This window comes from Typopeltis vanoorti, chromosome 14 (genome assembly GCF_054136105.1).
Source record: "Typopeltis vanoorti isolate ZY-2024b chromosome 14, IOZ_Tvanoo_1.0, whole genome shotgun sequence".
Classification (NCBI taxonomy): Eukaryota; Metazoa; Arthropoda; class Arachnida; order Uropygi; family Thelyphonidae; genus Typopeltis; species Typopeltis vanoorti.
Window position 1 is genome coordinate 90,644,772 of NC_143562.1, and position 27,346 is coordinate 90,672,117.

A 27,346-nucleotide genomic window follows, 5' to 3' on the forward strand; every position below is an offset into this window, starting at 1 on the left:
CCCTGAAGAACTTAATCCACTATGATGCGCTGAATCTCGTTTCGCTTCAGGTTCTCGCAACAAGTCCTAAATGATATATCGCTGAATGATAAACTAAAGACAAACTTCATTTTCATGAAGTTTGTCTTTAGTTTTTAAGTCTTTAAGCTATTATACGATCAAGAAACAGAAATTAAGACGATTTATTTTGTGTCGAATACGTATGTGTCAATCTTTTTTTTTTTTTTTCCAAATTAGCAAGAACTACCAACTGTTTATTAAGTGAACGTTTTCTTTCGTTAAGTTTTACATTCTACTCTTCTTATATTTAATATCAAAGAGCTTAATTATCGTTTTTAGATAACTCTTTATATTAAGTACAGTACTGTCTAAAAGACATGATAATTTCTTTCAAACAAGAGACGATGTTAAAAAAAAAAAAAGGCGGTATTAAATTTCCTTCTACGCATGTGGCCCTTGGACACTTTTTAAAAAAATTTGTATCGGAAGAGAGAATTTTATACACCCATAATTATCAAGGACAGAGCAAAGGAAAACAGGTATAATTACGAGGAACTTCTAAGAATGTGTTATACAACCTCTTGTGCGAGGGTAATTAACAGGCATGCCAACCACGCAACTCTTAGAATAGTAAGATTTCTCAGTTTTCAGTAATTAACTTTTTTTTTTAATTATCCACATCTCGAATACAAACGGGCTGACTTAACTATTCATTTACTATAATTTGAGTACAAAAGTTTTTAACACTGAAAAACATGAATTTTTGGAATGATACCATGCGTAAAGACAAACAGATCCCAAGCGCACACAGAAGAAAAAGCAGTTTATTGTTTTGATATCTTAAACCAAAAAGTTTAATGACATTTAAAACAATGGCTTCACGGTAGAGCAACCTAAATGACATTAAAAACAAATTCACTGTTATTATAGATGAGGGCGGAAGCAGAAAAATTAAACCGAACTATGTCATCAACCCTAAGTGTGCATGGGAGTGAATATACACACCTTATACGTCTATTAAATATGCACGCACTAAGGTGTTGTATAAATCAGAACATCGCCAGACAAGAATGAATAAGAAGTGTACACACATAATATATCGAAACGACATCCGCCCTCTCGGTAGCCAACTATCCATCACTTTTCCCCAAAGTCCTCAAGGAATTCGACTAAACCATGCATGTATTATTCATGCATAAACCTACACAAATAACTATCAATCACTGTCGGCCTACCTGTCGGGAGGGAGCTGAATCACTTGTCAGTTTAAAATAATCATTACAAACGATGACTTAATCCTCATTGCTTAGTTTCTAAGTCCAATCTCGTGAAAACAAGCAATTTGGGAGAAATTTTTAGAAAAATAAGATACTTTAAAAAAATGGTGTTTTTTTGTTTTGCTTCATTTTCTAAAGAATATTGGAGAGTATAAATTTGTTCTTTCCTTTTTTGGCTCTAAAATAACATGTTCATTTATATACTTTAAGTAGCAGCTAATGTTGTAATTACGACAAATCAGAAAAAAAAAATGAAATTCTTGATAGGGACAACCAAATGAATAACCACTCATCGCACATAAAAGCTATGGAGAGCACAAACCTCAGTAAGCCTGTAGCATTATGAGGAAAAGAGATAACCATTATCTAAATAACCATTATCTAAAAATCCACCAGTTTCTCCATGAAAATCGGAAAATAATGCAAGAAAACCATATAAAATGCATATCTTATCCTCTTCCTGACTTCTCAATACCAGTATATTGTTTATGATTTCACCAAAGCAAGTGTGTTCTGTGGCTGGTTTGGTTGTATGTAAATTTCTAGGAACGAAACCCTGTCGACCCCGTGGTGACAGAAAAATCTCAACTGCGCCATAAACAGCATACTTCACTGGACCTATTAATCGGACTTGAGCATTTTGATTCTTGCAAAAATAACGATTTATTATTCCAACGTCTATGTGCTTTCATTTGTAAGCCGAATAACGTGACGTGTAGTTGCATTTTGGTCGTACTAGGCAAACGAATGGAAGATTATAAAAGTTAAGCCTAATGAGACAAAGTTGTACTACATTCTAACCTTAAAAAAATAATAAATCATATTTGTTACGACCATTTACAAGAATCGGCATCCGACCATTACTACTACTAAGAGGCATTGGTTTCGAGAGTATTTCAAGTGCTTATAATCAATTAACTGTTGCACTTAAAACAACGTATTTCAGCCGTTCTATTTACAAAACTGCTACAACGCTAGTGAATGGAATATCTTGCACTCAAATGTCAGTCCACAATTGCCAGACGTTTATTCACAGAAGAAATGTCGAAATTTCCGAGATGGCATTTGAATAAACTTATTCTGCAGCAATAAAACTGCTCTTCACGCTGAATAAAACTAAAGCTTGTATTGGATTCCTAACAATTCAGAAAGTGTAGCAAAGGTTTTCTATAGCAGACAATGAGGCCTTTGTGTTCAACGTTTCTTGTTTGTTAACAATAAAAAATAAACGAATAAATAATTCAGTTATTTGTGCAATAATGGATGTTACCAACAAAGTAACTAACAGAAGATTTAATCTATTTACATTGTAAATGTACTTTTATGTTTAGACAATTTATGCAACCGATGACCAAATTAATTCAAATAATTCCCAAAACAGATGTAACTGGCAGTATTTATTTGATTTTCTTTGTGGAAAAGAAGAAAGTGTGCCCTAACACAATATTTGCAGATAATCAACGGTACGAACGCCATTAAATGTGCATAAAGTGTTCAATTATTCTATTGAATGTATTAACTGCATTACTTTTCCGATTATAATAGACTATTATAATGATAATTATCAGCAAAGTAGATGTTTTATAACAAATACTCTGGGGTATTAAAAAGCAAAGAAAATCTTATAAATTCTTAGCTTTATTTTGTAATCTAAAAAATATTAATTATTTCATGAAAATATTTGTCTAAAACTTAGAAAACGAAGATTAAAAATAAAATTTATTTATACACCATTTATTTTTTTATATACTTGCGAACTTCTACTCAACAAGTGACTACTGTGCTCTTGATACATAGCTTATCCGTTATCAAGTATCACATCTGGAAAGTGCGGAAAAAGTCCCAGATACGGGACGAAAGCGTAATCTACGCAAGAGTCGTTAAGCGGGCTCTATTTCTATCTGTCCAAGTTTCTAGCCCAAGAAAGGCATCTCCTAGGAGATTACAAATTTGTCAAGAAATGGTGCAAACCACCCATAACATAATATGTTTCCTTACGCAGAGGCAAATAAAATCCTGTCTCTTCCTATACGGTAATCCACAGGTCTTACAGTTCAACAAACAGGAGGAGGTCGGCCTGAGAACCCGAGCAGCGAAGGCATACGTCGAGGCGGTGCGGCTCCTCGTGAGCTGCATCACTCGGGCCAGGTTCTTCCTCCAAATCTCCGTTCTCAGGTTCCCCCCCCCCCCCCTCAGTCACCCTTCAAAAAAACGGATCCCTTTAATTCGGCACTAAGCTAATCAGCTATGTTCCAAAATGCAATCCTATATAATTTAAGTTTAAAATGTTTTCAGTTTTTCTTTCTTGTAGGAACACGAGACATCTTCAGACACCTGGTTTAAGCTATGGGATAAAGTAAAGTACATTTAAAGTTTTTTTTCCACAACAGGTGAGAAGAGATGACATGCACGGACCGTTTAGCCACAACCTCTTGGTTACATAGCTAAACAGGTTGACTGAGGCCTTTTTATTATCTCTTACTATCATACTCTACGTTTCGTTCTCTTCTCCTCTTACTACCTGCTGACCCTCAGCACTCTTTATACTCCAAAGGCCGATGATGAGAGACATGAACTCCCATTCTTCCTCTACAGATAACGGGGAATATGAAAAGCATTCTTGCTTCGCCTCTTTAAGCCAGTCCTTTTAAGGACTGGGGAGGAAACGATCCTGCTCTGTATGCGATTTTCAATTGAAAATTCTTGAAAAAAATTCATCGCGACCCAGAAGTGACTCGAACCTAGGTCTGTGCAGCAGCTAATGTATGCATGTATTCAAAATGATGTACTAGTTTTAAAATAATTATTTTCAAATTATTTTTACAATAAACCTTTAAATTAATTCCTTTCAAAGTATATTTTGTAATTTCCAAAATTTATTCTTCCTTTATATATTTATTATAGCATCAATTTCAAACTGGTACAAAATGTCGTAAATTAACATAATTCATTACAAATATAATGAATCATCATCATCAAATTCCTGCCATGTACCCTCAAGGGGTGTACAGGATATGACAGTACTACATGAAAAAACTACATCATTACTAACTTCCTATCTACAATTTTCCTCCACATCAGTCTGTTACTTGTCAAGACTCCAACATTATCAGATCTTATATTTCTATCGTCTAAGGCACTTTGTACCGTATCAATCCACCTATATCTTGGTCTTCCTCTGGGTCGTTTTCCTGCCAGCCTGGCAGAGAACACTTGTTTTGCTAATCTTTCCTCTCCCATTCTATTTAAGTGACCATACCACCTGAGATTAGCTCTGCTAATGCATTCCTGGATGCTGACAATGTCAAGTTCTTTCCTAATATCCTCATTTTTAATATGATATTGCCATTGATGCCATCTGTTCACGCCTCTAATCTTTCTCAGGACTCTCATATCTGCGGTCTCTAGTCTTTGGTCAAGTGTTTTACTTCTGACCCAGCTCTCAGATCCATAAGTTAAAATTGGTTTGAACACAGTCTTGTATACAGCTAATTTAGTGTTCCGACTAATTTTTTTCTTATTCCATATGAATTTATTCAATTGACTTCCCACGATACCAGCTTTGCTGATTCTGTTGTCTATTTCTATATTTAGTTTACCATCTTCAGTAAAAATTGTGCCTAAGTAGCTGAAATGTTTTACTTGTTCCACAGGTTCTCCATTCACAACACAGTTGACATTTTCAATATAATGGATGCCTTCATTTAATCTCGACTAGTGGCGACACCTATACTACGAAAGATTTATATGTTAATATTTCAATTCCATTTTCAACATTAATGAAATTTTTTAAATATTATTTAGGCAGATGCTCTTATCAACAATGTAACTTATAATTTTTTTTTATCATAAATGCTCGTGCATTTTAAGGACTAACCTTAATTTTTCCGTTACTTAATTTGAAATCCTAACAAACAATTTTCCGAAAGAACATTTAAATACTTATCTTCAATTTCACGTAACTTTTCGGTCTATTCTAATACATTATGGAAGGGGGGGGGGGAATCTCATTCCAGATTACATTTATATAATGCTGCTAATAATAATAATTTAAAAAAAAATACTTCACTTCTATTATCCATAGCGGAAGCCACGCCTGTAAAATTAAGTAGAGAAATTCATTTTCAAACTCTGTTGCTTCCTTAAGCAGGTAATATTAATAGTCAGTGCGATATTCACTCTCATCTGAACACAGACTTCCACTGCTGGCTTTTAAAGATATTCTATGGCATTTTAAGACTGTAATATCCAATAGACGGTAAGGAAAAAATGAAGCAAATACACATTAAACCTGTCGCGGTGATAAACTAGGATCTAGAGAGTCTCTCGTAAGGCTTAACGTGACTAGAATACTTGCTATCCAGATTTCATAAAGATAAAAACTTCCATTTATGATCCACTCGATTTCTGAAGCCATAAAACTTGTAATCCGCAGTAGCTTATTAGATAGAGCGATGGTTCTCCTGCTTTTTCAGCAGAAAAGTTGGGGTGGGGGGAAATTTTTTTTTTATCTCAATTTAGCTCAATCAATAAATAAAAATCTAGTTTTTCTTAAAAACAAAACAAAATCTAGTTTTCCTAAAATAGCAAATTTTTTACCTTTAGTCCTTATGAGGACCGACTTAAAGGGGCGAAGCAAGAATGCTTTTCATTTTCCCCGTTATCTGTAGAGGACAGTTTGGGATAAGATATTATTGAGCAATTAAAGCTCTGATCATGGCAGGAGGGTAACAGAAATAGCCGAGCCTCAGAACTTCATTGGCTACAGCATTGCCATCCACTACCTTCAAGAGTATGGTGTTCATCCTATCCACTTTTTATATATATTTTTACCAAGTAAAAGAATCTTTATTAATAAAAAAATTATTTAAACTAATAAAAGGTGTCAATATATAAATATATTTTAGTTTTTGTTTAAATAAAATTTTTGAAATATTATTAATTTTAAAAATTATTTTAATTTACATATAATTTTAACGATTTTAATATTATATAATTATTTTATTTCTACTTATGGGTTAATCAATTAAAATATATTCCTAATAACATAAAGAACACGTCTATTGTACGTAAAGTGATTGGTAATTTCTAAATTGCTGAGTTTTAAAAATAGTTAAAGCAAACATGAAAACTTTGCTTCAAGTATCAACTACAATCTATTATATCTGTCCTTTCAGCACTGATAAAAAGGCTATTAGGTGACGTCACACAGCTAAATGCTGACGTGCCAGTTTTGTTTAAACAGTCCAACATGTGATCTAATCGTTATTTTAAGAGTGACGTCGAGTGATTGATAGACTAACCGCTGTTTCTCTATTTTTCTCTTAGCTTGCGATTGATAATTTATATTGGGGGGAGGGGGGGTTAAAGGCCATTTCTCGCTTATTTAGGTAATTAATGATTGCTCTGATGAAAAATTAATTCCTTCTTATAGTTATGGTATCCCGATATTTTTACCTGCTAACTTAAGACACTGAAGGACTGACCACAGAGCGCCATCTAGCGGAAGAAACTGATTACACGGAAACGGATCTCTGTTCTGTAATGTGAACTTGCAAATAAAACACCGGATTGATACTAAACCAAGTTTATACATTGATTCTGAATGCATATTAGGGTATTATAATAACGTGGGATTTTATCATGTTACGATAATCCCTACGAAATTGTAAACACTTAAGTTTCCGGTGATGCCATTTAGAATATTCGATGATATTCTATCCAACACATTCTTTTAGGTTTACAAACAAAGTCAGTAATCCAGTACTTTCTTTTCGGCGCTTATGTGAGTTGTATATAGCCGTGACGAGGAAGTTCTAAAACTGATTAAGAAGGAGTGCTTTTAATTAGTCTTCCTATTCATAGGATGCCTTCATCAAATCCCGATGCTGTGACGTGACAAGACACGTCAGTGCTAGAACGGCTGTACGGGCCATCTGTGTCCTTTGTCACAAACTTAATAAGCTAGGAGGATTTACAAGCATCAACTTCAATCCATACTTCAAGGACAGGAAACAAACTCCCCAAAATATTTCCTTGCAGAGATGGTGAAGTGTCACGTTCTCTGAACTGTCGACGGTCTTAGGCAAGAATCGCAGATATTAAAATATCTCGTAAATAGAATCTGTAAAATATACTTCGTATGACGTATGATAGTTGCCTTGGAAACCAGCTTTGTCTTGTCAAGTTGTATGATTTGTATTGTTGCAAAGTTAACGTTGGGATCTATTGTAATATGCCTTTCAAAACTTAATGGATATAAAATAAATTCGATCAAACACGTTCATGAAATTGGGAATGGTGGAACTGGTAGATGAAGGGACCGTACTATATTACATGTAAATACATACTTGTGATAAAATCGAGTTGTTTCTTGAACCTTCAAAAATATCCAATGAATTAAAAAATGCCAGTTTTATTATTACAAGAAAGAATTCTAAGAAATCAAAATGACATTATTTTTACGTTTATGAATTAGTATAATTAGTACAATTATTAGTATAATTAATGCTTAAAAGGATTCTTCCCCCCCCCCGAACTTCTTTGGCATCTCACTCAATAGCACAATTGGAATAATATGCAAAAATGCATTCAATATTTCTATTCAACACACACAATGAGCAAAGCAGAAGAGAGCTTCCATAGCTCAGTTGTTATGAAGTTCTTTACTTGATAAGACCCGAGTAAGAATCCCATATAGAATACAAAGAACCTTTAGCAGGGCTTTTCAAGTGAAGGTGAATCAGCCCGTCTTATACGGATGTGGCAGGTTTCCCTCCCCCCCGCTGTAAACCCGGAATTAGTTTAACTCGCCTAACTACAGTAAAAATGCACATGATCAATGAATACTGGATTTTTTTTTAACACTCGGGCGCTCACAGCTGATCTGACAGATACATGCAAATTGTTTAATATGAATTACGCAATTCATTGTATAGCTTGGAGGGTCATGACTAGCTGCGCGTGCGTATGTTACGAGTGATATTCTGCACTGTTTTTTTGCTTTCAGTTTGGTTTAACGCATGTTATGTAAACGCTTTTGATATTTGACATTAAATTGTATCTGAGAGATACCGCGATCCGATGTCAGTATAGTAGTTTAGTTGTTTTTTTTTTTAATTCTTTGTTCAGTCATTTCTGGATTGTAACTGAAAATAAATAAATCATCATGTATTACTGAAATAGAGTGCCAAAGGTTTATTTATCATACATGTCCTCTAGGAGATGTGCTTTACATTGTGGAAAATACTAAGGAAAGAGGTCTGGAACTTGTTCCACCTTTACTACGAGTTGCCCATAAGGCACTACTTATGCTTGCATCCGCCGAAACGTTTATAGTTTATATATATTAGGCATGAAACTCTTGTAGTTTCTACATTCGTCCATGAAATAAGGTTGGATTTAATATTCACTTAATTTGTACCATCATGTATTATATTTGCAATGTTTTTTCTTTATGTTTTATTGCATTTTATCACATACTAGTAATGAATGTATCTCTCAGATATACCGCGTCATAGCTAGAAAATTACCACAGCGAGCTCCCGCGTGTTAAGAAGCAATTTTTGGAGTGCGAGTTTTCGTGGATCACTATAGGTGTTTAGGATATATTCCGAAATGCTTGAATAAAGTTGCTTTCATAATCAAATACATACGGAATAACCAATGCAAAACCATGTTGAAGACGAGTACGAGGGCGTTCGTAAACTGGGGAACTTGGACTCTCCATACACGATCTACCAGTAACAGGATTCATTGGCGCACTCATGATTTAATCTTGAGGAGAGCCGGGCACTCAAGATACAACCTATGACTAAGCACTGCAGTGATCGCCAATATGATACCCGATCACATGATACCCGTGATCTCCTCTGGCCCTGCTCGGGCAAACGAAATAGCGCTCGGTCCGCCCGAGCACCACCTCGTTCGCCTTGCGTTCACAGCGGCCCTATTCCCGAGAGCTATAGGGTATTCCCATCTTATGTGACCGCTAATTCATAAGTAGTAGAAGAGACGACACAACATAAATAAAAAATTAATTTTAATTAGGAAAAGATTTTTGGAAAATTTTCTAGTGTTGTTTTCCTTTTTTGTGGGGGGAAGGTCCCCTTCCGACCCCTCTGGGTGCGCCAGTGACAGGATTACTCTCCATCTAGTCGGGCTTTTTCGTATTACGTTCCCATCAGTGTCGATCCAGTGTTCAATATCGAGCGACACACTTTACTGCTGCGCACTCGATTGAGTGAATTCTACGTATCTTAGAAGACATGCTAGATAAAGGCTAACTCGCACGAAAAGAGAGAAGGGGGGGGGGATTATCTGTTTAGCCAATGAAACGGCGTTGAATAAGTTTCCTGCTCTTCCCTTAAGACCAGAAATGAATACGTGAACCTCTTTGCAACTACTACATAATGCAATTCAAATATTTTAAGCAAAGTGGAATTTGTTTCACCATTACAATGCACCCGCACATAAAAAACGCTTTCAATTGAAGAATTCCCGCATACATCAGTTACATTAATCCCTAGCTGATTCACTCAATTTTTTTTTTCATTCCACCAGGTACATATAAGAATCAGACGTAATTCAATACCTTTACCTTTAAATCTACTTACATTAGAATAAAAAGAGACTTAATTCCCAGTTTAACCACAATGTTTTTCAATATTCCATGTATTCATTTTCGTTGAACTTTAACACGATTTTCTCTTTTCTGCTAATTAAAATCTTTACGAAGTGCAAGAGAATAAGACTAACAAGCACCCTACTTGTAAGAGCTGCCTGCGATAAGAGCTGAATGGCTCGCTGTATTGAGCAAGGCTACCTAATCCTTTGTATGGAACGTGGTTTGTTTTCCACCGGTTCATTTGGGGAAGTAAGGCGAAGGAAATGCTCTCATTATGTTAGAGACTAATTACAGCTCGTGTTTACTTAACTATGTTTGTTGATGTGTAAAGACCACATGTATAGCACGCTCTGCTAGCTAATCTTCTGGTAAAAGTCTACGGAATACCATACTAGATTAGATAATTCTGCTGTCAACTTTGTAAACATCCTCTTGCAATATGGAAGTAATGTGTGTTTATTGATGTTGACTTACATTAACAATATGCACAATTATTGCACTACACCCCTCCCTCTCCTTACGAACATACGTTGCTAAGATGAATACTGGACTGCATCAACAACAGGTGATTTCCTTTAGAAGTTCAAGCCTTATCAGAAAGGTATTCACACTGCTTTGAATATTTCCGGTTCGGGGATTTATTGTTAAAATAGAAGATGCATTGACTTATTGTGTTTTGCGCTAATGTTGTAATCTGATATACGTCAGTGAGCAAATTTATTTTTAATTATAGGTATTAATTTGATTTATGCTATGATGAATAATTATTTGGTCAACAATACGGATTTACAAAGGATAGTTTTGATTGTGCTCTAAACAACGTTGGTATCGAAGAACGCTAACGAACAACTAAAACAAAGTTATATCAAACAATAGTCCAACTATTATATTTTTTGTTTTATCTACTGCACTGATATCGCTTGTTTATTTAAGATTTTTTTTCTTTTTTCCCTAGAGCGAATTTTTGTTGGGCAACTTTATACGAAACTCTAAAAAGTTCTTGTCAAAATGAATTTTGACAGTCGCTAAAGCAACAATTCTAGTTACACCTAGACGGATTTTCTCTAGAGACTACACTCTTTTTGGTAAAAACACTTTACGACCGACTTACGTAACATTAAAAGGAAAGTGAAGAAAAAAACTTGCAACCACTAGGAACTTTTCTTTTATAAGAAACTTATAATTACTTATTTTTGGTGTAAGAATAAACCAAAGGAAAAATTTTCTAAAATTTGATATAACCTATGTTTTAATAAAACAAAAAGTGTAATTTAATTAATACTAATTTGTTCATAATTAATTTTAGCAGTCTTTAAATTATTATAAAGAATTTTTTTATACTTTTATGAGGATGTTCTTCAAGTATACATTTCCGTGTAAAGAAAACTATGGCCATTGGATAACTTTCTGGTGGCAGGTTGTCTAAGGATTCTTGCAAACCCAAGAGCGAAATGTAACAATAGACTGCTCAAAATCCGACACCTCTAGTAAAGCGTATGCCTTCACAATTGGAGGGTCTTGTCAGCTATGTCTTCCGATCAACGATTTTGATGCGTTTTATTCCTTCTGACAGGAAAGGGAGTTGGAAGTTCTGCGAAACCGTAGTCCAAGTCGATATAGATCATATTAAATCTTTCTTTGGCTTTTCTGCCTCAAGGGTGATGTCAGCAAGAGACTTCTGAAAGCCATGGGAGGGTGGGTGCTCAGATTAAGGGGCGCATTCTTGTCGCGGGGGCTCACTGACGAATGTCATATAGATTTTGCCACACCAGTCAAATGATACCAGCTGAAAGCCTTGCGACATTGTTGGCGATACATCTAAGAAATGTTGAGATCTCAAGTTTTTTTTTTTTTTTTTCTGACCAATGTAGAGACTGTGCAACATGAACTATCATTCATTTATTTTTTTCAAATACAGAATTCCTTGAACCAAGTAAATGTACAAAAAAAAAAGTACAACATCCACAAATTAACAATTTGTACTTCGCTAACAATTACCATACTCGTGTCCGATAGACGCCGCACTAAGATAACTTGATCTGTGTTTACCTATGTCGCCTTGAAGAATAGCAGCAATAGTTAGTAAATCATTGGTAAATGTTTGTACATTATTTATTATATTCTCATATGGTGATTGTTCTCCTGATTGTTTCGAAACAGAGTGTGAACAATCTATAAAAGGTTACAATACATAATTATCATAATCTCTGCTTTTTAAGTATTCGTTCACAGTGGATATACACACACATACATGGTTACGCAGCAAAATGTACGTCTGTAGTAAATCATTGTGAATTGGCTAATGATTAAAATAGCCCTACTGTAGAAAAAAGATTATTATAAACTAGAAAACCGAAAATGTAATGTAAGAACTCAGTTACATAAACTCTATGTATTCGACTTTTATAACTTAACTTAATATGATATTAAATGGTGCATTTAAAAAAATATATCATTTGTAAACTAGATAAAAGTAATTAATCAAAGTTATTTAAAGAAATTTAATTTAATTTATTAAAATTAAAGATAAAAGTTAATTCTTAATTTTTTTCTTTAATTTTATTAAGTAATAAAAAATTTAATCAAGATGTGATATATTGATACATGAGATTAATTTCCAAGGTCAGTAAATTCTTATTAATTTATTAAATGAGTCAGAATCGTGTATTTTTTGCTCTTAAATATGCCAAAAGCAAGTTATGAATTTAAAAAAATCTTGATGTTAAATACTATTTAATTAGCTATAGATAATTAATACTGTTTTTCATAACAAAATTGAAATGGATAACAAGACATCTGCGTGTAGTATCGCAATTACATAATAATCTGTAGTTGGAATACTTTAGTGATATGTCAATACATTAGTTTTACGTTTCTTTTAATTAGTTCTGATATTTGATATTCCAGTGCTTTCCACCACACACACACACACACACACACTGCTTACTCATCTTTTTAGCCTGTATACAGTCATTTTAATATTGTTATTAACTTGAATTGCGAATCATATTCTCTATTTTTATTGAAGAAAATAAATTCTCCATGGCAATGAAGTTAGATTCTGTAATAATCATAAGGAAATAAATTAAAATGAAAAATTTATAAAAAAAATTATTTAAAAACACCCATGTTTGGTTTATAAGAAACAATTCTGGGTATTTTTCACCATTATTCTTTGATATTTTATGTTATTGTTATCGTTTATTAACTCTACAAAATATGAAGTTACAAAAATATCAAACATTTTTACAACTGCTAATGGAATATTTAGAGCGTCACATGTTTTTCGATGTACGTATATCAACAAAAAAAAAAAAAAAGTGAATGTACTAATGTATTTTTGTGGTAAACTCTTATTCATTTTTAAAACTATTTTAATGGTACTACCAACATATTAGAGAATGCATGAATAAGATCGTTAACTGATATCATGAAACAATGTGATAGGATGCTTGTATATACCCAGCTACTCCTGATGCTTAAACATACAGAGATGCAAAAGAAACAAAACTACAATAAAATCAATGCACATAGTTGCCTCCCTTTGTGAATCTTACAAGCAGCTGTGTTGCGAGGCAAAATAGGCTCACTTACTCATTTTCATACTGAGGGGGTTTACTAGTATCTTTTAACATGAATAAGGCATGTGTCCTGTAAAAACAGGATCAATTACAAGAAGTATGATGGTAACACACACACACACACATACTACTGTTATGTATTAGTTTCAGTGTATCAAACTTGAAGGCGGTTAATCCTTATAAGGACTGGTTTAAAGGGGCGAAGCAAGAATGCTTTTCATCTTCCCCGTTATCTGTAGAGGACAGTGTAGGGATAAGGTGTTATTGAGCTATTAAAGCTCTGATCATGGGAGGAGGGTAACAGCAATAGCAGAGCCTCAGTTAGAACTTCATTAGCTACAGCATTGCCATCCATTACCCTCCAAGGGTATTGGATTGAATGAATCAATCACCGCATCTCACGGTCGATTGATTCTCCCCGTCTGAAGGCGGTTAATGTCTATATGCTAGAAAAAAGTATGTGCAGTATTTATTATAATTAAAGGTGTATTTGTTAGTTTTTTAAAATAAAAATAAAAATTAAAAAATTAAATATCTCTGCTTATTTTATTTAAATTATTTTATTTGCCATATTATTTTTAACTCTTAGAAAAAATACCGCAATATTTATTGTGCTTTCAAGACTTTAAACAATGACGAAATCTTCGACAAGGCTTGCCACTTTTAATATTTCGTTCGGAATACTCTGTCAACTTCTTTGATTCCACCTTATTGCATTGAGTAGCGCCATTATTATCTGTTCTCAGATGTCTGCCATATCTGTGACACTCGTATCGATTTTAAACCGAGCAAGTGAAATCCCGTCTCTCTCCTTTGTCAGAAATTGTCACAAAGATTGTTTCCCCGCAAGAGTTTGTTCTCTTCAAGTGTCCTTCGGTTCAATCACTTCTGTTGTGTACGAGTCGGGAATTATTGTGTTTGGGAAAAGGAAATCATCTTATCGGCGTCTTACACTTTAATGGGCTTCTGATATGGTTTTATCAAATTCCATTGCACTGGATTATTTCCTGCATTTCCAATAAACAATGCGCTTATTCCACCTTCATCGTAAATAAATACATAAACCCGTATTTGTTAGAGCCCATGGAAATAGAAACCGGACAGCTCACTCCAATATTTGACATCGATTTCATGGAAATGCAAACATATTTACTTCTGTCGCTAAAAGTCAAGTGAGTCGTTGTCGTAATAGTCTTAAAGAAATATTCTGTAACATGTTAAGATACTGATAAAGTTAATTTTTTTTTCTTCTTTTCATAAACTGCTGACATTACCATGTCTGTTTGCGAGTCTGTAACAACTTTTAAATTAGTGTCTCTCATACCACCTGCTTAGTATTTCATTTCAGTTTCCCCACCAAAGCAGCATATACAAAAATGAGAGGAGAAAAAAAAAAAAATGCGGGCACCGGCATAACATCTGCTTACTTCGATGTCTACCGACCCCGTGGTGTAGTCCATAGCGATGATGCTCTCTAACTGAAATCACTAGTTCTATTCAAGTCATGATAACAATTCATAAACAATGATTTATACCTTTGCAAGTAAAGGCGAGGTTTTTTCTTTCTTATATTAAGTGTTCCCTCCTCCAGAAAACGTGGATTTTTTTTTTAACTTGTAAACCTCAGGACACATACAATTCACAGATGACAACATATTGCATTTGTAGCTTTTCGTTTGAGACTCTCAACGCAATTAAGGGATAAAGGGTTATAAAAGTAAAATCCAGGGAAGTAACCAACTCCCGATCCCTTAATTTCTTCATGATCATTGTACATTTTCTTATAGATTCTCTTCAGCCACCTCGTGTACCTGCAGAAATAATAGTTACTGACCAATATAAGCAATCATGGTTATGATTTTATGAGCCTCCGTAGTTCGGTCAGTACAGACGAAGCCTTTTGATCGGAAAGACCTGGATTCGATTCCCGTCAGTGACGTGGGGAATCTTTATCTGGTCTCCTACGGAGGTAGGGGAGAGGGATGGTTTCACCCGGAAACTCGGGTTTTTCGTCCCCCAGAACAGGCAAACCGGCCCCGTGAACACGCAGGGATTACAGTCATGAATACGTCCCAGCCATATGCCGGTCCCTAGATCGGATAAAATTGGGGGTTGGGGAAAGCAATGATGAACTACCCTGTAAAATTCTTACCAGGAATACCTTGTGGGGGAAAGCCTACAACGTCACCTACCATCGGAAACGACTGAAAAGGAAAACCAGGAACCCTGATTTTATCGAAGTTCAGATGTAAGATAACAAGTCAAACTTATTTTCTTCTGGTATTTCTTAACTCCATTTTTATCCTGCCAAATAAGCTTGTATTTAGTTCATTGATTTTCGAGGTTTTATTTACATCCTATCAGTACCGAGACAGCTTTTAACTTTCCTTGTCATCGGCAGATATCAAACCTGTCTCTCTTCGTAAATCGCCTAACAAAGCACGGTGTTCGCATGGTCTGCGATTTCTATAAAGAAAACAGACTTTAAAAAAATTAACAGCTAGCTCAAAATCAGCTGAAAGGCTTTCAACAACAAATTCTTAGGTTATATGCACGTTAATCGTTACAAATACAGATTTTTCTATAATCCTTCACTCTCAGGAAGATTACATAACAATAGCGCAGTCCTTTTAACCCGGTACTAGACTGGATTTTTAGAATTCCTGCTTGCTAACAGTGCAAGTCAAGAGACCGAGTGCATACACACTTATCAATTGAATGTGGCATTTTTGTAGCACATTAAAATGGATATACTACCATTATAATCGTCTCTGTATCATAAAACTGCTTCATCCGATACTTCAAGACATAAGACGTCTTATAGTCGTGAATCTGTTTGCATGGCAACAGTAGATCCGATTTGAAAGCCCTTAAAAAAAAAAAAAAAAAAAAGCGAGATTTTATGTTCAGAGTTCTGATATAACTTAACCACTTGCATCTGTCATCGAAAGTTAACCTTGACCTTAACATATTTATTACCATTTCTCCTGAACGAAATTATGTTTCGTTCAATAGATAAGAATTATCATTTCTTCTAAGAAATAACCGCCTTGAGCAAGTATATTACATTTTATATAACAATACATTTTTTCCTGTTCCACTATTAACAAGTATTGCTCAAACACCAAATGATTTGTTTAGATTATACTCTATTATTTGCCGTCCTATCCCGATTCAACTTCGTATTGCGCAAGACTGAACAGTTGGAAGTCTTATGGTTTAATTCTTCCGCATTATGACATTTCCATTACGATACGTGATAGTCCATGCACCGAAAATCATTTGGCGACTGTCAGTGTGGGTCATCTCCATGGGAAAAATGAAAAACGACTGTTCCTTGATGGAAATTTAAAATAATTTACTACGGGCGGAGTCGTCTGAATTCGAGATTATTACGGGGCTACATTTTAACACAATCGAACTTATTTTAAATGTTTCATATTTAGAAAGCCGAGTACGAAATGATGCCCCGCTACTCATTCGCTTTTCTCTAATAACCGGTATCCGAAATCCAACTCCATTGTTAATCAATATGGCCCAAGTTAGCTCGGGTTATTAATGTCATTTTATCACGCAACCTACAGCTGGCTTTGTGCTTGTTATTAGAAATGAGATGATTGTGAATTTTTTTTTTTTTTTTTTTTTTTAAATCTCGAATGCAATAAGTTGTCTGCTAAGTTTCTCTAATAGATTGTTCAGAAATTTGTTTTCTTACAATAACTCCCATGACTTACGCAACTTTGTTCACGTTTTGCTAATGATGCAATCTCACAATTAGGAAACAGAGGTTGAATGAAGAGCATTTGTTTTAAGGGCAATTTATTTGCGCAATGAAAGTTCACGAGAGTTTTGTAAATCCTCTTTGTGCAGTCGAAGAGAACATTCATTTGTAGAAAGCACAAGAGCGTTTAAGAAATTCGAAGTCGGTTCCAAAACCAAGTCTCATAACAGATTTAAGAGAGAAATTTGCAGAGGGTTGACCGTGTAGTTACAAAGTGACCTATATAGAAAGAAATTCAATAATGGATTAACCATATTAAGAAAGCTTTTTAAAGTACAAAATGTTCCAATGGCCTACATATTTTCAAACTATAGAATCGCGGGGGGGAGTGCAAAATCAGACCACATGTGTAAAGCTCTGAGATCATAGATGTCCAAAGCATTTTGGATATCCATGGCGTCCCTTGCCATCTAGACCCCAGAGATTTTAAGGCTAGCATTAGCCTTTAAAGATCTAACTTTCAGTGTCCTCGATCCTCTTCGATCGAAATATATAAAAAGTTTTAGAACCGGATTAAATTTGCCCAAAATAACTCAGTTCAGCTTACCGTGGTGTTTAAGCTCATAGATTAGGACTCTTCTTTCTGGACAAATCAACTGATTGTGGTTTTCTCAAATATGTTTTTATTTTCAACCCATCACTTGATTGTTCAAACTTAATCCCTAAGTCTAATTGGTCTCCTATTATTGCGATAGTGAGCACCTCTAAAGAGCATAACTCCTTTGTCTACTTTTATCCCTTTGACTAGTAAATGCGGTTTTTGTCATAAAAATAAATATAAATTAATTCTACTTAATTTTCTATTTCTGTACATAAAATTGGAAGTATCTTTCTCGTCATTTCTGCACTAAAAACACAGTAACAGTTCTTGTGAAATTGCCTTGCCTTCTTCAATTGAAAGCATATCAATGTATAACTCGCAAATGGTATTTTTAATAAATGCATATGTATTTGCGTTTTTTTTTCTTCTTTTGGGAGATGGACCTAGTCTTCGACTCTTTATCCCGTCATTTGAATGAAGAAAATCTGTGGATGGCAATGCCGATACCCAGGGTAACGGCATTGCCATCCGTTACCCTGGGTATCTTTAATATTTTTTTCTGATTTTCAACGGCATTGGCGAGTCCTTAAAAGGACTGGCTAGATGGGCGAAGCAGGAATACGTTTCGTATTCCCCGTTATTTGTAGAGGACAATGTAAGGATAGGGTGTTATTGAGCTATATATATAATAATGCTCTGATCATGGCATGGCAGGAGGATAACAGCAATAGCTGAGCCTCAGTTAGAACTTCATTGGCTACAGCATTGCCATCCATTACCATCTCTGGATACCCATTTTAGTCGCCTCGTACAACATGCATGCGCTACATTGGGGCTATTCATATCCCGGCCACCACACGGGAGGCAATTACGAGTCCTTATAAGGACTGGGCGAAGTAAGGGGCGAAGCAAGACAGCTTTTCATCTTCCGCGTTATCTGTAGAGGACAGTGTAGGGATAAGGTGTTATTTAGCTATTAAAGCTCTGATCATGGTAGGAGAGTAACAGCAATAGCCGAGCCTTATTTAGAACTTCATTGGCTACAGCATTGCCATCCATTACTCATTAGTATTGGATTGAATGAATCAATCACCGCATCTCACGTCGATTGATTCCCATTTGCGAGTAACCTTGAATGTAAAATTTCAAGACAAAAAATTTTATTTATTTAGTGGTTTGTTTATTTATTTCAAACAAATTAAAAATTAATTAAAACTATTTTAAAAATCAGTAAATAAGGAAGTTAGTATTAATGTTGCCATATTGTTTTGTATATGTTTTAGAAATATATCCGAAATTTGTAGCGATTTTATATATTTTAGGTTTTCCAATTCAAATTTGAACCTAATACGTTAGCATTCACATTTTTAGACTGAACAGAAAGAAAATTTGAGTAAAAAACCTTAATTACTTCGAAATAATTTTCTGTTGAGTTTATAAAATTCTTTCCCAAAATGAATTCTTTCCCTTTTGTTTTTTTTCTGAGTATAAATTCGCTCTGAATTCATAACACGTGAAATTATTTTTCCAATAATTGTACTAGTGAAACGTAGTCATTACATTTTCTATAAATATCGCTTTAAGAATTATAACTATTAGAGGTCAGTTTGATAGCATCGTCCAGATTAAATTTTAAAGGATAATCAAGTGTGCAGTTGCGAGAATTGGGTTCGGATCCCCGAGTTCAATTAGTTCTCATGTGCTGGCTGCTACTCGTTTCCATCTATAAAATGGGCGCCTGGAGAATACTAGACAGGATGAAGTGTGGGCGAAACTTGAAGACTCTTCCTCGCATAGGGCACCGATAGGCTCATTTAGCACTCCTTTAATCAATGTCCCGGAGGTGCCATCTGGCTTCGAACAAAAGCTACATTCACCTTTTTATTAAAGTGAGTCATGAAAATAAAAAAAAAATAATAAAATAAAACGAAATAGAACAACTGAGCAGAAAAACCTCTCTGTGTACATTTTTCAATGAAGTATTCAATGAAATTTTAGATACCACAAAACGGAGGAAGGAAAAAAATCTTAAAACATGCCACTTAACTGTGAGATCCTAAAAATAAGTAAAACTCGTTATAGAGGCAACACCGTGCCGATAGTTGAATATCTTTATGGACACCTGATAATAAACTTTTTTCCCTCTTGACAAAATGAGTCTGACATCCTTCTTATACTCTGAATCTCTAGCTTACGTTGTTTTTATATAATCTTTCGTTATAAATAAATAAGTAGAAACATGGACGAAACGTTCACTGCTTGACCAACAGGTGACACTGCTATTCTGCTATATGTTTTACTTGTTAAAACATATGCTAAAAAGTACTTCAATTTTATTCACTACAAAATTAATAAAAATGCTTCAGTGGATGAAAAGACACTACAATACTTGTAAGCGGTGTGAAATTCACGTTTCACTTTTAAATTCTCATTTTAATCGAAACCGATATTACTGTTACTGCCAGACTCTTAGCGACTACCTTCAAAACTTTCAATTATTACTAAAAGTTTAAACAAAGCATTATAATCATTCAATTTAAATATATATATATATATATATATATATATATATATATATATATTACTATATATAAATAGTATTCATATATTAACTTAAATTTTAAAATACTTTTTAAATTTAATTATTTAAATAAATACTAAATATATATATATATATATTAATAAACCTTTATATTTTTAATATATTGTTAATATTTAAAAAAGCATTGATGTTTAATACTTCGTAATATAACTAACAGTTGGTTTATAATTATTATGTTTATATTCAAAATTGCATACACATAAAAATAGTCGAAAAAAATTTGAATCCGGGTCTCTTCCTATGGATTTGCGGCTTAGACATCTGAGATGAGTAGAGAGAAAGATGTGTATATGTATATTTAAGTAAGATAAAGCGTCATCACTTTTGAGTACTCTACCGAACGTTACTTGGTTGGGAATGAGATTTGAGAATAATTCAACGCCTTTGAGAAGTTTATTTTTAAGGAAATTGAGATCACAACATTTGTTCTCCAGGCATATCAGTTTTTTTTTTTATTCTCCCTTTCACAATACGTCCAAACATATCTACGAAATGACAGATAAATTACAAGATGTCTCATAACCCTTGAGCCACAACGTTATGTTAAAACAACCGCCCAAAACTCTTAAATGAAGAAAACAATTAATTCAACCGTTATTTAGTTATATTTTTCGTTTTATGCCACTTTCTATGAATACCTAAATTCATTTAAGATTTCTTACTTTCCATACGATGCCTTCATCTCACTTGTGAATCTTGCTTTTCCTGGCGGCGCCGAACAAAAATTCCAACTGACAGCTTGAGTGAGGAATAAAAGAAAGAGAACGAACGCGTAGTCCAGTAGCGAATAGAAAAATGGCCGATGGCAATTACATGGCAAGGACATATTTAATTAAAAATAAAATTTACCTAAGCTAAGCATTTAACTCTACTGGGATTCCAAGTAATTAAGATTATAACACTGTTATTAACTGTCAGTTATTTCTTTAGCTCAAACTTCGTTCATATTTACGTGCATTTGATTTGGATTTTTAGAAAACATTTAGTTCTGAAACACATCACTGATGTAATTCGACTACAATAAAAATGGACAGAAGTGTAGTTCAACCTTTGTGATTTGAACGATCTAGCTGTGGGCAGCAATCGAATAAGTTACTCGACGAATATCCTCGGAAAAGTTTGCACGTTTCAGATAAAGCAGAAAAAATGCAATATTCCTTTCGGCATTTATAAAGCAGATAGCTTTCACCCCTTCTTTGGCCATTTTATTCATGGGAAATATGAATAGCACATGCATTATATGAAATACTTTATTAATTAATTAATAAAGTATTAATGTAATAATGATATTAAATTGCAATCTACGAAAATAACATGTATAAATACATAACTACAGGGTGTCCCAAAATTCACGCAAGAAGTAATTTTGATAGAAAACACAGGTTTTTAATTAAAAATTGTAATTTCTTATTGATTCATAAAGTATACAGTATAGGGTTATGCATGGAATAGCATATCGGGTAAATAGCCTCCACGGCTTTGCTGGCACATACGCCCTCTTTTGTCGAAATTTTCCATGACCGTTTTGCATAAATGTGGCTGAATTTCGTTGATACAGCGCTCAATTTCCTCCTTCAAGGCGTGGGTGGTCGTGGGCTTGTTAGCCCACGACCTTAGACTTCAAAAAACCCCATAGAAAAAAGTCCAAGTTAAGTCACATGATCTGGGCGGCCAATTCTGATCACCAAAACGGGAAATTACACGACCAGGAAATGACTCATGCAGTAATTGAATTGTTTCTCGGGTTGTATATGGCACCGTCTTGTTGAAACCACATGTCGTCCACATCCATATCTTGCAATTTAGGCACAAAAAACTGGATTATCATGTCGCGATAGCGAGCACCATTAACTGTTATTGCCTTACCAGCTGCATTTCCGAAGAAGAATGGACCGATGATGCCTCCAGCCCAAAATCTGCACCAAACAGTGACACGTTGTGGATGCATTTGTTTCTCAACAATCAGTCGTGGATTTTCTGAACCCAAAATGCGACAATTTTGTTGATTAACGAAGCCATCAAGATGAAAATGAGCCTCATTGCTGAAGATGATTTTGTTCGAAAAATAAGCATCCACTTGTTGTTGTTCCATAATCCATTCAACGAACTCTCTTCGCTGTGTGTGGTCGGTAGGCTACAGTTCTCGAGTCAATTGAACTTTGTAAGCATAAAGATGCAAATCTTTCGTGAGAATACGCTGTAGAGAGCTTCTCGAAATGCCCAATTCAAGACCACGGTGCCGAATTGATGTTCCTGGACTCTCAGCAACACTCTCACGAACTGCTTCGATGATTTCTGTTGAACGACTTGTTGAAGGACGGCCAGAGTGTATAAGATCACTAATTGATCCAGTTTCCTTGAATTTTTTAATTAATCTTTTCACAGTTGATGAAGTGAAATCAATATTCCGACCATATTTTGTACGAAAATTGCGAACTGTAGCTGCCAAACCTTCATTATTTTTAAAATATTGCTCAACAATGAAAATGCGTTGTTCTTTCATGTAACGCTCCATTTTTAATAACCCTGAACTGTCAGCTGTCACGCTGTCTTTTTTTTCTCGTTGGCAACACTTTACCGCACAAATGACGCTAAATTTATATCTTGCGTGAATTTTGGGACACCCTATATAACCATCTATATATACAATATACAAGTCTTTTGCGCACGCGTGCACTATTGTTTATAATAAATGCGCATGCGTACATTTTTAGCTTTACAATAAATGTACGTGCTTTGAACTAAATTGTTTGATGGACTGAGTCCTTGACTCAGTATGGATGATGAGATTATTGTGGGTAATTTACCTGCTCATAGTAAGCATTGAGGCTGTATCAGCTTTCTCTTGCGATGGAGGATTTCAGTTTTTTTAAATGTACATGCGCGCACACTTTTTCATTATTATAATTAGTAGTTATTCAGACATATTTATGGTATATATGCATTATTGTTTAGAATATATTTTTAATTGATCATTTACAGCAAAATATTCTAAATCTGAATTTTTGTCATTGAACTCCATTCTTGTTTTTAAAGCAAACTGTGTCATTCTGTTTTTTTTTTTTTTTTTCCTTCTGTAGCTCATATTCACTCGGGGGAGTTCCTATTCATGACACTAGCGGTCATCTCTATCATAAATAACGTGAGGAGACATTTAATGAATGGGGCTGTCAAATAAAACATGGGGTATGCGACCGCTTTCTTTAAACACAGGTGGCTTGAATGATCGCTATAACCGCGCGCTGCCTAACTTCCTTCGAGCTCCATAGTTACTTTGTATAGCGTTATCGTAAGAATTTCTTTTTCATACCATTTATCTTTTTATTTTCACTCTGCCAAAAATCGTTGCTTGCTTGTTTTAGTAGAAAATATATCCTGCTTATCTAAAGCGGGTCTTGCTAAAATGAGGGTGAATTCATTTTTTTTTGTAACTTTTTTATAACTCTTAAAAAAGCTACTTAAAAGTAAAAATAATACTTATTCTGAGTAAGCGATTTATAGCATTTATGTAAAAATGTGAACCATCTATTCAACGAATAGATTTTTAAAAAATCTAATTAATCAATGCTTGTTTTTCCACTGATTAAACACCCGGGACATCTCACCTTTTGAGAAACCAGACGGGCACCCACAATAAGAGCTTATCGAACTCCGAAAGATATTTTGTTTTTCCCATAGTGATCAACACTATTGACGATTACTGACCAGCAACTTAAATAGTTGCTTTAAACACGTGGTAACACACGGGACCAAGTATTTTTGCATACGCTACGTACGTAATTGACATTTATGTATATCGGCATAAATGCTTTAATTCAATTTTACGGCATTAGCATTAAGATAATAAGAAAATAGCTACCGTGCGACCACAGATGCGAGGCCCTTCGACACTTCTGCGCATGTCAGAAGAAGGAGAATCCATTCCGATAATTGGGTAATCAATGCGTTTCGTGAGATGAGTGTTTATTATTGTACGAAAATTAGCTTTTCTTTTATGAAAATTCTTGTTTTTAAAGTGGTATTTTGAAGCACGTGATTTCGCATGTTGGTGATGGCGAATTCGTACATCGTCTTATTCCTTTCACTCCTTCAACGTGAATTGACTCTTCTTGGCACATTGCCAGTCGAAGGTTTCGCTTCTGTGGTCGGACAGTAAATAGCATAAGAAAATGGCTAAGTGTGTATACAACTGGTAAGAACATCGTCATAACCACCTTTATATAGGAGATATTTTTGAATGCTTTTTCCTTACATACAGTGAGAAATATAAGTCAAGTTTTCGAAATGGTATGATATCGAGGATAGCATACAGTTGTTAGATGGAGTAAGTGTTTGGTAGGAAGTGAGCAAAGCTATTATTGTTTTCTACCTTATTAGGCGCAGCAAGTTGTAATAATCGCGACCAAGTGTGCTATACGTATATGGGAATTTATCTAATAGTAGTAGAAGCATCTTAAGGTCCGCGCGGTTAGCCTAGTGGCTTTCCGCTTCGCAACCATATGCCTGGGGAAGGAGTGTCCCAGGTTCGATTCCGTCGAAAACGTGAGGAACTTGGGGATCAGCCATAGCCAAGTTAGCCGGTCTTGGGCGCGGGGAGTAGGGTTTTTTCCGCCAGTTTATCTGGGGTTTTTCATCCCGCAAGCAGGCAAACCGGCCCCGTGAACATACGCTTCTACAGCCAAAAATATATCCCTCTAGGGGGTAGGCTAGGCGACAGGTCGGTTGGGAGTGGTACTAACAAGAAGTCGCATCAATGTAGCACGCGGACCCTACATAGGAAGCGGGAATAACGCGTAGTGAAAGAAGTATAGGCATCTTAAGAATTCTATAACGACATTTATGTTAACATAACGTACTGCAATTTAGTTGTCAATATCCTAAAATAATACGTTTTCGCCCAAAAGTGGGAAGACGGGCATCTAATTTTAGGCCTAACATTTCGGCCTAATTATTTGTACGCATGCGTGCACATTTACAATATAATTATGAATAAATGCCTGTGTTTTGAAAGATACTGATTAGACGTTTTGTGGGTTAGGATTTTTTTTTTTTTTTTAACGATGTGTTGTTCTAGAAGTATTCATCCACTCGTATATCCATTTGTCGATTTAAACGCTTGTAGTTTGGAAATTAAGGTTCCCAATTTTTGTTTGTATTCTCTAGCAATGGAGAATGCTCACTTAATAGCTTTCATTAATAAATATTGAAGAGATGCTGCAAGTGATGTACAGTGTCAAACAATGGTCATAATGGTACACAGCAAATTGTGTCATTAGAATAGTTATTTGCCCATTACTTCGCTTTCTCTTTGACACATACTCAAAACCCACTAGGGAAAATCGTCCCACAATCTGAAACCCGCCGTATTAGATGTGCAAGCGTGTGTATAACATTCAAACATTAAACCAAGTACATTGACACTACATTTCCATGCAGTTGTCCAAGAGGGGCAACGCAGTCCTATCTGAAGTATCCGGGCAGCTTCAAATGGATTAATACTGTCATATATATTATTGCATATATATTGCAACTTTACACACAATACTGCTTTAGCATAATTTGCAACAAAATGGTTCCACTAGTAAGATAATAACTTTTGATGTAATCTTGTACGACGATATCTGCTAGTAACAGATAATCAGATTCACCCCACTAAGTTCTCCTTACTATAATCATTGCTGTGGTTACGTTCAATTATTAGAAATACAATAATATAATGCATTGTAATTGGGGGGGGGGGGGGTTCACTTCCAGTTGTATTGTTGGGTATCATTCACTGATTCTAATAATAACAATTCGGAGCACTTGAACCAGTACGTAACAATGCGGTGAGATAAAATACAAATTACCTTGCATTGTTTATGCTTTTGAATGTTATATTTCTAACAATTGAGAAGCGGATTATTCTTCGAGACTATCAGTAGCGATCTGCGGCCTTTCACGATATTTTTACCAGTTTTATGACCAACATTAATCAATAGAGTTGATTACATCGCTAATAATCCTAAATTCATTTAATACAATAGACACCTATAATAGTCTTTCCCTTGGCGAAAAAGATAAGTCATTTCTCAATTACTTTAACTTAATTTATAGCCAACATAACGGAGATAGATTTTTTTTTTTTGGTTAATCTGCTTGCATCGAACATGGCCACTAATTTTCTTCTAGCATCCGCCAGTTTTTATCCGTACTGTTTTATAACGTTAGGCAAGGATCTGATGAGGTTCGTATCGAAGTACCAATCACGCATAGAAGACAATGATGCTAGCAATTTCATATATTATGCAAACTAATAATTGTCTTCTTCTACTCCCCTACGGACCATATTTCTAATTGCCAAATACCGTCGTGCCTGGACTAAAAGCTAGTGTTTTACTGCCAACACACGTAGATTTCCCCAGAGAAAGGCATTCTTTGGGATTTATGACAGTCGTTATGCTTAACTTTGCATAAAAACATTGCATTAAAGTCAATATTATTTTAGTTCGTGCATCAAGTCTTTATACCTAACACAGTCGCGGCCTAACATGGCAGAAACTGACGTTATAAATTTCAAACTAATATCTTCTTTCTATCCCTTCCTTTAAATTGTTTATTATTCTTTACTTCCAACTTTTCTTTATTTTTGGCGAAAAAATATCCGATAAAGTTATGTATCACATGCCGTCCATAATGCAAAACATAAGAACAAACCGCTAGCGCCCTCTACTGTTAGCAGATAGAAAGCATACAAGAGGATAACAATGCGATGCAAATTATTGTTCAGGCATTTTTTTTATGGTAAAATTTCATAATTTACAATAAAAAACATAGAATAATTACTGAACCTGTTATTGTGTAGGATTTGATCAATAAATTATTTTTTTCTCTTTAAAAATTCTCTAGTATTTCAAAACTGATAATAACCTTCAGTATTATCTTTTAAGAGATATTCT

The 27,346-nt window shown here is 34.8% G+C and overlaps 1 protein-coding gene across 1 annotated transcript in view; it reads right to left on the reverse strand.

Annotated features, from left to right (window-relative positions):
- LOC150099752 (zwei Ig domain protein zig-8-like) overlaps positions 1 to 27,346 on the reverse strand; it is a 208,745-nt gene that overhangs the window by 15,999 nt on the left and 165,400 nt on the right. The gene's annotated exons all lie outside the window — the stretch shown is intronic.